Raw genomic sequence first — 13,584 nt, 5'->3', positions numbered from 1 at the left:
TACCGCGTTTTCGGGTGCGTCGGGTGTAACGCACAGTGAACGGGACGCATTTGCTGTGCATAGACCTGTATGGCATACGTTAGCGCTCAGATGTCAAAATGACATCAGCGTTAGCGCATCCGTTAAGCAGAAGCCCCTAACGCAATGTGAACCTAGCCTGAGGAGAGTCCCTTCATCCACGTACTGACTGCTGGTACTTGAGGCCGCACAGACAGCATACGGCACAATACTGCTGCTCCTGCAGCTCCTCTAGTCTCCCACATCCTCAGCCATAGGCCGTGCCTCCTTGTTCAGCCCTAATCACTACGGTATGGCTGCTGAGGCGCCATTCTCACAGGCCGGAACTGCAGTCAGCAGCGCTCAGAGGCGCAGGCCGAGCCGCCATTCCGAGCCGAGCGCCCTTTCACTCATCCAATGAGTTTGGGCAGCGGCGGCGGGGCTGACACTAAGTAGTGCGCATGCGCGGCCGATCTCCGCCATGTTGCTTTCCTCTCGTTTTCCTCTTTTTTTCACTGTGTGACGACGGAAGCTGTTGCATTTTCCGCGCTGGGAACGTGCTGGACCGGACACAGATCTTACGACTCATTCCTGTGTTTAGAGCGGAAAGCTCCCAAGGGTAAGCGCTATAGAATGCTGGAATAAAGCCTAGCACACATTGGGAAGAGCGGGCTGAGGTTGTAGCGAGTACAGCTCCATGGCGGCCTTCCTGCGGCGCCTGTGAGAGGCTGCAGCGCGGCCTAGCTCTGCAGTGCACCGATGTGGAGCCTGCCAGTGCTCCGGCTGCAGAGCACACTCGCCGCTGGCGGGAGCGGTGACGACGTGAGGAGATCTTGGGCGGGAAAGCGCTGGCTCACTGCTGCATGGTGGGCATCTCGCCACACAGACATGCTTTGTCACTCCGCTGCCTCCATTGTAGTCCCCAGCACAGATTCTGGCTTCCCTGCTGCCTGACGGGGAGAATGAGATGGCTCCGTGCCTGCAGTGGCTGCCGGCATATTAAGGTGATACCATCCTCTGTGTTGGGGTTTCTTTGTGTCTAGTAACGAGAAAATTCTGGTGTTAGCAAAACAAAAATTCCTCTAAGGGTATGTGCCCACGGTCCGCCATCGCTGCGGGTTCTGCAGGGCCAGATGGTACAGCATAGTGGATGGGATTCCAAGAAATCCCATGTCCACTATGCGTGCACCGATGCCCGCGGAGACGGACGTGCGGCACGTCTCTCCAGACCGCAGCATGTCAATGTGACGCTAGTCTCCGCCAGAGAAACTTCACCCATAGAATGTGTTGGACGCTGTGAATCAGCATGGATCAGCGACTGCATGCGGATTTACCCGTGTTCAAAGTTCCTTTTTTCTCATTAATGTACACTCTGCACCCCATCTTGACTGAAAAAAAACAAATGTAGAAAGTCTTGCAAATTTAAAAAAAGATACTGAAAATACACATGGCCATAAGTATTCAGACCCTTTGCTCAGTATTGAGTAGAAGCACCCTTTTGAGCTAGTACAGCCATGAGTCTTCTTGGAAAGATGCAACAAGTGTTTCACACCTGGATTTGGGGATCCTCTGCCATTCTTCCTTGCAGATCCTCTCCAGTTCCGTCAGGTTGGATGGTGACTGTTGGTGGACAGCCATTTTCAGGACTCTCCAGAGATGTTCATTGGGTTTAGGTCAGGGCTCTGGCTGGGCCAGTCAAGAAAGGTCACAGAATTGTTCTGAAGCAGTGGCGTAGCAACTGTTTGTGGCGCCCGGGGCGGTCGAAAAATTTGCCGCCCCTTTGGTCGTTTATAATTCGGAAGCATCCGAAGAGCCCACACTACACTCAAAGATCTAATTTTTAGTCTGCTACTAACTCTGCTGTTATTATTTCTAAATTTCTAGACATTCATCTTCTTGCAGTTCTCTCTCTCTCTCTCTCTCTCTCTCTCTCTCTCTCTATATATATATATATATATATATATATATATATATATAAATAATATATGCTGGATGAAGACCTAATGGCTTTTTTAATAATAATTTTTAATAATGTGACAAAAAAAAACAAAGTACAAATTATTTTGGCGGACAGGGGGCGGACACTGACAGCTTGGGGCCCCTGTGCAAGAAATGTGTCCGGGCCCCCCTCCTTTTATGGCGTCAAAGCTACGTGTGTGTATGTATATATACACATATAGATGTAGATAGATATTGATATTATATAGCAACACACACATACAGGTATATATATTACATAGTCTCCTTTATTATGTATATTGCTGTCCCTTACACAGTGTCCTCTCTTGTTATGTACAGTACCGTCCCTTACATATTGGATTATATAGAGCCCTGTTTTTTATTACATACCGTCCTGTCTTGTTGTCTGTATAATGCAATGATGGCTGATGGAGCATGGGAAAGCTTCCTTTCTAATGGAGGAGTTGATGGACTGGTAGTTTGGTCACCGGCTCCTCGATCAGCAGTCATTTTATATCTAAAAAGAGAGGGGACTATGTAATAAAAGAGGGCACTGTAAATAACAAAATTAACAAGAATACACTTTGTAAGAGACAGCACTATACATAACAGCAGAGGAAGCTATATAATAAGGGACGGCATCATATGTATATAACTAGAGAGGATGATAGGTAATAAGGGATGGTGTTATACATAATAAAAGAGGAAACTGTAACTAAGGATGGTGTTATACAGAATTAGTGAGTACACTATATACTAAGGGAGTGTGTTAGACATAAGCGATAATGTCTTCCTCCACCTCCCCCTGTTCCTAAGGCCATTATAAGTCCCCCTTCCTCCCATCCCAATTCCCCACACCCCTCATTGTCGTCCCCTCGCATCCCATCATTGCCCTCTTCACCCCCTCCATCATTTTCTTCTCCCCCACCACTATCTTTGCTTTCCCCCCACCACTCCCATCATTGCCCATTCCACCACCTCCATCATTTCCACCTCCACCACCCCCATTGATTGCCCTTCCCACCACCACCATCATTGCATTCTCCCCCACCACCCCAACATTGCCCTCTCCATCACCCCATCACTGCCTTCTCCCCATCACTCCCATCATTGCCTGCTCCATCACCCCATCACTCCCATCATTGCCTTCTCTGCATCACCCCCATCATGGCCTTCTCCCGTCAACCCCAGGCATCATGGCCTTCTCCCGTCAACCCCAGGCATCATGGCCTTCTCCCGTCACCCCCAGGCATCATGGCCTTCTCCCGTCAACCCCAGGCATCATGGCCTTCTCCCGTCACCCCCAGGCATCATGGCCTTCTCCCGTCACCCCCAGGCATCATGGCCTTCTCTCCCCATCACAGTCTTGTCATGTCCCCATCTCCTCCAGGGCCAGGCTAACCTACAAACACACACAGACATATATACACACACACACACCACCTCTCTCACCTGTCCGCAGCATCGCCCGCGCTTCCTCGCTCACACAGCAGCGGCCGCTGAATGATGACGTCATTCAGTGGCGCTCCTCTGTGTCAAACAAGAAGCGCGGCCTCCGGGCAGGAAGCAGGACGGACCCTTGCAGCTCCGCTCCTGCTATTCCCTCTTGCAGTCAGCGGAGCTGCTGTGATCGCTCCCTGCCCGCCGCTGCACTGCACTGTGCCTTCGCGCTTCTCCCACAGAGAGGAATTGCTGCTGCTGCCGCGCCGCCCCAACACACCGCACCCCCCCCACGCTACGCCACTGTTCTGAAGCCACTCCTTTGTTATTTTAGCTGTGTGCTTAGGGTCATTGTCTTGTTGGAAGATGAACCTTCGGCCAAGTCTGAGATCCAGAGCACTCTGTAAGACGTTTTCATCCAGGATATTTCTGTAGTTGGGCGTATTCACATTTCCTTCTATTGCAACCTGTCCCCCTGCAGCTGAAAAACACCCCCATAGCATGATGCTGCCACCACCATGTTTCACTGTAGGGATTGTATTGGGCAGATGATGAGCAGTGCCTGGTTTTCTCCACACATACTGCTTAGAATTATCACCAAAAAGTTCTGTCTTCGTCTCATCAGACCAAAGAATCTTATTTCTCATAGTCTGGGAGTCCTTCATGTGGTTTTTTTTTTTTTTTAGCAAACTCTATGCAGGCTTCCATATGTCTGGCACTGAGGAGAGGCTTCCGTCGGGACATTCTGCCATAAAGGCCAGACTGGTGGAGAGCTGTAGTGATAGTTGACTTTGTGGAACTTTCTCCCGTCTCCCTACTGCATCTGTGGAGCTCAGCCACAGTGATTTTGGGGTTCTTCTTTACCTCTCTCACCAAGGCTCTTCTCCCATGATTGCTCAGTTTGGCTGGACGGCCAGGTCTAGGAAGACTTCTGGTGGTCCCACACTTCTTCCATTTAAGGATTATGGAGGCCACTGTGCTCTTGAGTACTGCAGAAATTCTTTTGTAACCTTGGCCAGATCTGTGCTTTGCCAGAATTCTGTCTCTGAGCTCCTTGGCCAGTACCTTTGACCTTATTATTCTCATTTGGTCTGACATGCACTGTGAGTTGTGAGGTCTTATATAGACAGGTGTGTGCCTTTAGAAATTAAGTCCTATCGGTTTAATTAAACAGCTGGATTCCAATGAAGGAGTAGAACCATCTCAAGGAGGATCACAAGGAAATAGACAGGATGTGACTTAACTCCTTCACGACCTTTGATGCCACGTAGGCGTCATGAAAAGTCGTGCCAGAACGACCCATGACGCCTATGTGGCGTCATGACTTTAAAGCCCCCCCTGCGGGTCGGGTGACCTAGGTCACTGTAAGGTCACCCGACCCGCAGATACAGGGGGCTTTGTTCGCCCCCACGTGGCTACGATTGCTCTGATTGGCTGTTAAAAGTGAAACAGCCAATCAGAGCGATAGTAATATTTCATCAATGAAAATTGATGAAATATTACAATCCAGCTATGGCCGATGCTGCAGTAGCATCGGACATGGCTGGAGACCGTGATCCGACCTCCCCCCCCCCCCCCCCCCCCACCGGCTCACGGGGCCGATCGGCCCCCGATACCGACTTACGGTATCCCCCTTCTCTGTGCTCCCCCCATCTTCCAACCCCCCACGGTACCTCCGATGTCCCTCTCCGCCTCCCGGTGTCCCGCGGTTCCGGATCATGGGTGCCGCCATCTTGAAAATGGCGGGTGCATGCGCAGTCCGCCCGCCGGCTGCAATTTCCCTTCATTCTATTATGATCATCACTGTGATAAACTCTCACAATGATCAAAATAGAATGAAAAGTAAATAAACCCTCCGTTTATCACCCCCATAGGCAGGATCAGCTAATAAAATAAAGAAATTATTTTTATTTTTCCATTAGGGTTAGGGTTGGAATTAGGGTTACGGATAGGGTTAGGTGTTGTGAGTTCATTTTCCCCTTCACTACTGAGGCCCGAGGAACTCCCTCTTCTGGTGAAGAAAGGTAGTGAGCCTGATTGTCAAACACCTGGGGCTGATGATGATGACTGGCTGAGTGGAGTTAATGACTGGATATAAGGCTGCCGACGCCCTTCTGGCCTGCGGGTGATTTCTCTGTGGACTTCTAGGAAACCAGTCTGATTCCTGCTCATCTAAAGCTAAGATTTCTGCTTTGCCTTTTTGCATTAGTGTTTTGTTTTCCTTGCTTTTCTGGATTCTGCCATTCCCTGCTGGGGTGAGCTGAATCTCCTTTTGCCTGTTGCTCTGTCTTCAGAATATTACTGAGTACTGACATAGCTTTTTTGAAGCCTAGCGTCTTCAGGGCCTTTTTTACTGTCAGTTGGTTGGCTCTTATTTTCATAGGGTTTTTCACGGATTGCAGACAGCAGCCTTCCTGTCCTTTCCTATCTAAGCTAGCGTGGGCCCCATCTTTGCTCAGTCTATCTTTCTGTCTGTGTTTTGTTCTTTCTTCTTGCTTCACCGTCGTCATATGTGGGGGGCTGCCTTTTGCTTTGGGGTCTGCTCTGGGGCAGTTTAGATTTCCCTTTCTGTCTTTAGGCTATGTAGTCCTCTGGCTGTGATCGAGGGGCCTAGGGCATCGTAGGAGCCCCCCACAGCTACTGCTAGTTGTGTTGATAGGTTCAGGGGTCTGCAATCCGATAGCTGCCAACTTCTCTGGTTTTCTGGACTTAGCTAGCATTTCTATTTTTGCCTCCTACGGTGACTCAATCATAACAGTTAGGGGTGTATTGGGGTTAGGGTTATGGTTAGGGTTGGGATTAGGGTTATGGATGTGTTGAGGTTAGGGTTGTGGTTAGGGGTGTGTTGGGGTTAGGGTTGTAGTTAGAATTGAGGGGTTTCCACTGTTTAGGCACATCAGGGGGTCTCTAAACGCGACATGGTGCAACCATTGATACCAGCCAATTTTGCGTTCAAAAAGTCAAACAGTGCTCCCTCCTTTCCAAGCCCCGACGTGTGCCCAAACAGTGGTTTACCCCAACATATGGGGTATCGGCGTACTCGGGAAAAATTGCACAACTTTGGTGGTCTAATTTCTCCTGTTACCCTTGGGAAAATAAAAAATTGGGGGCTAAAAAATTATTTTTTTGGAAAAGAAATGATTTTTTTATTTTCACGTCTGTGTTATAAACATCTGTGAAGCACTTGGGGGTTCCAAGTGCTCACCAGACATCTAGATAAGTTCCTTGGAAGGTCTAGTTTCCAAAATGGGGTTACTTGTGGGGGTTTCTACTGTTTAGGCACATCAGGGGCTCTGCAAACGTAACGACGACCGCAGACCTTTCCATCAAAGTCTGCATTTCAAAATGTCACTACTTCCATTCTCAGCCCTTACGTGCGCCCAAACAGTGGTTCCTCCCCACATATGGGGTACCAGCGTGCTCAGGACAAACTGGACAACAACTTTTGGGGTCCAATTTCTCCTGTTACCCTTGGGAAAATAAAAATTTGCGAGCTAAAAAATGATTTTTTGAGGAAAAAAAATGATTTTTTTATTTTCACAGCTTTGCGTTGTAAACTTCTGTGAAGCACTTGGGGGTTCAAAGTGCTCACCACACATCTAGATAAGTTCCTTGGGGGGGTCTAATTTCCAAAATGGGGTCACTTGTCGGGGGGTTCCACAGTTTAGGCACACCAGGGGCTCTGCAAATGTAACATGACGCCCGCAGACCATTCCATCAAAGTCAGCATTTCATAATGCCAGTACTTCCCTTCCGAGCCACGACATGTGCCCAAACAGTGGTCCCCATCCACATATGGGGTATCAGCGTACTCAGGACAAACTGGACAACAACTTTTGGGGTCCAATTTATCCTGTTACCCTTGTGGAAAAAAATTGCTGGTAAAAATCATTTTTTTTAGCAAAAAAAATGTTTGTTTTCACGGCTCTGCATTATAAACTTCTGTGAAGCACTTGGTTCAAAGTGCTCACCACACATCTAGATAAGTTCCTTGGGGGGTCTAGTTTCCAAAATGGGGTCACTTGTGGGGGAGCTCCAATGTTTAGGCACACAGGGGCTCTCCAAATGCGACATGGTGTGCGCTAAATATTCCAGCATGTTTTCCATTCAAAAGTCAAATGGCGCTCCATCCCTTCTGAGCCCTGCCGTGCGCCTAAACAATGGTTTATGACCACATATGAGGTATCGGTGTACTCAGGAGAAATTGCCCAACAAACTTTAGGATCCATTTTATCCTGTTGCCCATGTGAAAATGAAAAAATTGATGCTAAAAGAAAATTTTTGTTGTAAAAATTAAAATGTCCATTTTTTCTTTCCACGTTGCTTTAGTTCCTGCGAAACACCTGAAGGGTTAATAATCTTCTAGAATGTAGCTTGAGGGGTGCAGTTTTTAGAATGGTGTCACTTTTGGGTATATTCTGCCATATAGACCCCTCAAAGTGACTTCAAATGTGATGTGGTCCCTAAAAAAAAAAATGGTTTTGTAAATTTTGTTGTAAAAATGAGAAATCGCTGGTCAACTTTTAACCCTTATAACTTCCTAACAAAAGAAAAATTTGTTTCCAAAATTGTGCTGATGTAAAGTAGACATGTGGGAAATGTTATTTAGTTACCACTTTGTGTCACATAACTCTCTGGTTTAACAGAATAAAAATTCAAAATGTGAAAATTGCAAAATTTTCTAAATTTTTACCAAATTTCCGATTTTTTTCACAAATAAACGCAAAAATTATCGACCTAAATTTACCACTAACATGAAGCCCAATATGTCACGAAAAAACAATCTCAGAATCGCTAGGATCCGTTGAAGTGTTCCTGAGTTATTACCTCATAAAGGGACACTGGTCAGAATTGCAAAAAATGGCCAGGTCATTAAGGTCAAAATAGGCTGGGTCATGAAGGGGTTAAATATGAGTGTCTGAGCAAAGGGTCTGAATACTTATGACTATCTGTAGGGATGGGCGAATCCTGAAATACTCGGAATCGCTAGACTCTAACGAGTCCGACTCGGAAACTCGCTATTCGTTTCAAGTCTAGCGAGTCCAATGTTAATGAATGGGGATGCGAGTATTGCAGCGATTCCTGTGCTGCCATTTTTTTTACTCTTTACTCTCGCAAGTGGCCCCTAGCTTAGCGATTTAGAATTCATCCCTAAAGCACAGAAAATCGTTTCTACATCACGCTAGAAGCTAAACAGGAAGTCGCCTGTGCTAACCGATTTACTGCACAGGCTGATCTGATATTCTGCACACACAGGCAGATCTGATCTGCACACACAGGGCGATCAGATCTGCACACACAGGCCCACCAAAGATGTGTAGCAGACGTGATACAGAGAGGCTGATCGGCCTGGTTGAAGAGTGGCCCCAGCTGTGGCAGCCCACCCACCCTGGCTATGGTGATGAAAGACAGCGAAATATGGCTTGGAGGTCCATCGCCAGAAGTATGTTCCCGTCATTTGATCACGCTGGAGAAGATGGGCAGGCAAACATGGGTAAGAGTTATGTGATGTCATTTCTTCTATTTTCTTTTACTGTACCCTTTTTTGGATTAGGAGAGAGTGAGATTTCTTGTGTCACCATTGGCGTCTGTGACGCACTGAAACCGTGGTACCCAGCACCGGGCCGGGGTCTGCTTCACTGGGGGATGTGATGTGACCCGTGCTGTAGTCTCGGGATGCACAGTGCAAAGGGGATAACTACAGGGGACTGTAATAGGAGGACAATCAAGGCTAGTGATGCGTATTGGCACAGCAGGAAGGTAACGTGCGTGCTATTAGCTGGTAGCAGAGAAGCCCTGCACTCTCCCTGAAAAAATTGTTTAGTGCGCAAAGGCAGTCACCTAGGTGGACTGTGGTGCTGTCTGCGTCACCGCTCTGGGGTGAAGTGCGTGCTGTAACTTAGCAGAGAAGCAACGCACTCTCCCTGAAAAAATTGTTTAGTGCACACAAGCAGGCAGCGTGCGTGCTATTAGCTGGTGGGATAGATAGCAGCAACGCACTGGTCTGCCACAGAAACAATAACGCTGCAGGGGTAAATATGACCCCAATAATATGGTGGAAAAAAAAAAAGAAAATTTGCTCAGCTATGCTTCTGATTTCAGCTCTGATGGAAGCTGAGTGAGTAAGCTAAGCTCTGAGGATGGTGCTGTATGCACTGTAAGGCTGCTCCTGCCTTTCTCCCTGCCTACAGTCCTCTACAGTACTCCTCCGTCCTGGTAGTTCTGAAAAGAACTTTTGTGTTATATGTGAGGAATCTTGAGGTCCTACACTGACTAACAGTCCCTAGATCTGCTCTATGTCTCCAACTCGCCCTGCACTAGCTCAGATCGTCACAGGAATGTGCCCAAAATGGCGGGGGCAGGGTTTATATACAGCCTTGCCTGTGATACATGACATAGGCATCACGATGGACAGCAGCCAATCATAGTAGTGCTCTTCACAGTTTTCTCACCTAACAAACTAGGCTGTCTCTGAAAATTAACATATTCTGTATTCTTCGAGTCCCGAATACAGTATATAGGAGTCCTAGACTCGCTAAGACTCGCTGCTGACAGCGGGACACAAAATCGCTAAGAAACTAGGATTGCTTGTATTAAACTCTGAAAAAACTAGGATTGCCATTGATTTGCTTTGGACTCGTTACTGTGTGAGTAATCGCTTGGAAACTCGCAGAGTACCGACTCCTGCGAGTCCCCTACTACTCGCAGAGTAACGAGTCCTAACGAGTAGATTCGCCCATCCCTAACTATCTGGTATTTCAGTTTTTTTAATTTGCAAAAAATTCTACACCATTTAGCGATCAGGTCAATCTTTTTTTATTTATTTTTTTAAATCTGGTGATTCTGAACACAGCGATGCCAAATATGTGTATATTTAATTTTTTTTTTAATTATTTTGAATGGGGCGAAAGGGGGGCGATTTAAACTTTTTTTTTTTTTTTCTTTTTTTTTAAATATTTTTAAAACTATTTTGATTTGGCATGCTTCAATAGCCTCCATGGGAAGCTAGAAGCTGCCACAACTTGATTGGCTCTGCTGAATAGAGGCGATGCTCAGATTGCCTCTATGTAGCAGAATTACTGTATTGCTATGAGCGCTGGCCACAGGGTGGTGCTCATAGCAATCTGGCATTAACAACCTTAGAGTTCTCAAGGAGACCTCTGGTTGTTGTGCCGACGAACCGATGACCCCTTGATCACGTGACGTGGGTCAGCGGTGCGTGTATTTCTGTGCCGATCGCCAGAAGTGCCCGTTAAATGCCGCTGTCAGAGTTTGACAGCGGCATTTAGCTAGTTAATAGGTGCGGGTGGATCGTAATTCCTCCTGCACCTATTGCGGGCACATGTCAGCTGTTCAAAACAGCTATGTCCTGGCTTTGATGCGGGCTCACCGCCGGAGCCCACATCAATGCGGGGTGTTCTGCTGTCGGACCTACTATCCCATCCGATGGCAGTAAGTGGTTAAAATTAACCTACCCTTAAAATTGACTGTTCATGTCTTTGTCAGTGGACAAACTTACAAAATCAGCAAAGGATCAATACTCATTTCCATCACTGTGTATATGTGTTTGTACCGTATTTTTCGGACCATAAGATGCATCGGACCATAAGATGCACCCCTTAATTTTTGGGGTGGAAAATACAAAAAAACATTTTTATAAGATGGGGTCCGGCTTAGGCCACATGCATACATACAGTATTTGGTGAGTTTTTTACCCCAGTATTTGTAAGCCAAATACTCAATGTGTGCACATGGCCTTATAGTCCGAATATAAGGTATCTTACCTGAGGGCCAGCAGTGGTAGAGCTGCGTCACAGGAGGCATGGTCTCTGCCTCACTTCTGTCGCCAGCTTCCCAGGGTGGATTGATTTAAATCACGCCGATTTAAATCACGATTTAAATCAAAAGATTTTTTTCTATTTAAATCGGATCGATTTAAATCATGATTTTAATCATGATTTAAATCACTGATTTAAATCAAAAGGTTTTTTTTTAATATAAATCACGATTAAAATGAGAAGTGAGAGCAGTGTGCATGTGCGCCCATAGTTACACGGACGAAACTAGGGGCAACGATCTAACGCCAGGGTGAGGGGGGGACCCCAAAGTAAGTAAAAATCTTTTTTGTTTTACTATATGGCAATAGGTAGGTGTTTAAAAGCAGCATGTCTTAATTGTATAAACTATTAATAGCCTCCACATTTTGTTCATACTGCCCCTTTAATTCCACACTTCTAGCTTGGTTTCAGTTTTGGTTTAGTTTCTTTTTCCCTGCATTCAGTTGACATGCCCAAACTTGTTGGATAGTCAGCAGTACTTGGCTCAGGCTGTAGTAACATCAGCAGTGCTTGGCTCAGGCTGTAGTAACAATCAAACTTCATAAGTGATCTGTGTGAGCCATGGCAGCAGGTCGTAAGAGAGACCCTATTTGGGTTCATTTTGTTGAGATGCCAGCAGCAGATCTTGGAAAGAAAGGTGCAAGAGCAAAGTGCAAATACTGTCAAAAGGATATCCAAGGACTTGTTTGCCGTTTGAAATCACATTATGAAAACTGCAACCAGAAGGGAAATGAAGATGTTGATAGTGATACAACTAATGTCAATGAACCCCCACAGCTTCTTATGCACCAGGAGCCTAGTACTAGTGGTAAGTCTGGCAATTAATTTACAACCTATTTTTTTAACAGACATTTTACTGGGATGTTTAAAGTCTATGAAAAGAAAAATGATTTAAATCAAAAAAATCTGATTTAAATCCAAAAAATCTGATTTTTTTGATTTTTTTAAAAAAATCAAGATTTTTATCCACCCTGCAGCTTCCTGAGGAAATGCTGAAGTCCTGGGGTGCGAAGCTGCGGGTCTGGTGTTGACTGTGAGGCAGAGCATGGAGCAGGGTCCCTTCCTCAGGATGCCGGCGGCAGAAATTTGGCAACGCCGCGGCCTAGTGTTTACGGCGAGCAGAGAATAGTGCATCACCGGTTTCTCGGCAGCCTTCTTCCTGAGGCTGCGAGTGCGCCGATTTGAGATCTCGGCGGCATTTGGCTTCAGGAAAATGGCTGCCGAGATCTCAATCTGCACGCGCGAACTCCCACAGCCATATTTCAAAAGCAGAGGGTCGCCAAGACCACAATCTGCGCACACGCTGCCTCCGGCTGCCCATGGCTTCAGGAAGATGCTCGCAGGGAAAACAAAGATGCACTCCGCACTGCCGACAGTGAGCGGGACAGTGCGCCTCGGCATCGCCACACCTCTGCAGCCACAGGCTCTGCTGCTACACAACTGCTTCAGATATCACTGAAAGAACTATTCGCGTTACAAATCTTTATTCATTGCATAGTAAAATGCTGCATGCATACACACACACACACACCAGAAAATTAAAGGGACCACTTAAACAGAATACATCTCCAAGTAAATCAAACTTCTGTGAAATCAAGCTGTCCAGTTAAGAAGCAACACTTACAATCAATTTCACATGCTGTTGTGCAAATGGAATAGACAACAGATGGAAATTATTGGCAATTATCAAGGCACCCTCAATAAAGGAGTGGCTGTGCTGGTGGGGCCCACAGACCACATTTCAGTACCAAAATTCTTTCTGGCTGATGTTTTGGTCACTTTTGAATGTTGGTTGTGCTTTCACACTCGTGGTAGCATGAGACAGACTCTATAACCCACACAAGTGGCTCAGGTAGTGCGGCTCATCCAGGATGGCACATCAATGCGACATTTGTGGTCTGCTGGAGGTCATTTTGAGGGGCTCTGGCAGTGCGTCTCTGTTCCTCGCTCAAAGGCTGAGTTTAGCGGTCCTGCTGCTGGATTGTTGCGCTCCTACGGCAGCCTCCACATCTCCTGGTGTACTAGCCTGTCTCCTGGTAGTGCATCCAGCCTCTGGACAGTATGCTGACAGACACAGCAAACCTTCTTGTGCCATCCTGGATGAGCTGCACTACCTGAGCCACTTGTGTGGGTTGTAGAGTCCGTCTCATGCTACCACGAGTGTGAATGCACAACCATCATTCAAAACTGACCAAAACATCAGCCAGTAAGCATTTTGGTACTGAAATGTGGTCTGTGGGCCCCTCCTGCAGAACCATTCCTTTGAGGGTGCCTTGGTAATTGCCAATAATTTCCATCTGTTGTCTATTCAATTTGCACAACAGCATGTGAAATTGATTGTCAATTAGTG

General features: G+C 46.6%; 1 protein-coding gene across 2 annotated transcripts in view; it reads left to right on the top strand.

Moving 5' to 3' along the window:
• Positions 1-397: 397 nt before the first annotated feature.
• The window catches only part of ELAVL1 (ELAV like RNA binding protein 1), a 111,366-nt gene continuing 98,179 nt past the window's right edge, over positions 398-13,584 (top strand). Inside the window, exon 1 of one of the 2 annotated variants that reach the window (XM_073546535.1) lies at positions 398-616. The gene's annotated coding sequence lies outside the window, so the exon portion shown is untranslated. The remainder of the gene's footprint in view (positions 617-13,584) is intronic. The other variant, XM_073546545.1, reaches the window with a different exon arrangement.

This window comes from Dendrobates tinctorius, unplaced genomic scaffold (genome assembly GCF_039654945.1).
Source record: "Dendrobates tinctorius isolate UK_male_01 unplaced genomic scaffold, ASM3965494v1 ptg000011l, whole genome shotgun sequence".
Taxonomy (NCBI): domain Eukaryota; kingdom Metazoa; phylum Chordata; class Amphibia; order Anura; family Dendrobatidae; genus Dendrobates; species Dendrobates tinctorius.
Note: the sequence above shows the minus strand (reverse complement) of the source record. Positions and strands in the feature narration are given on the sequence as shown.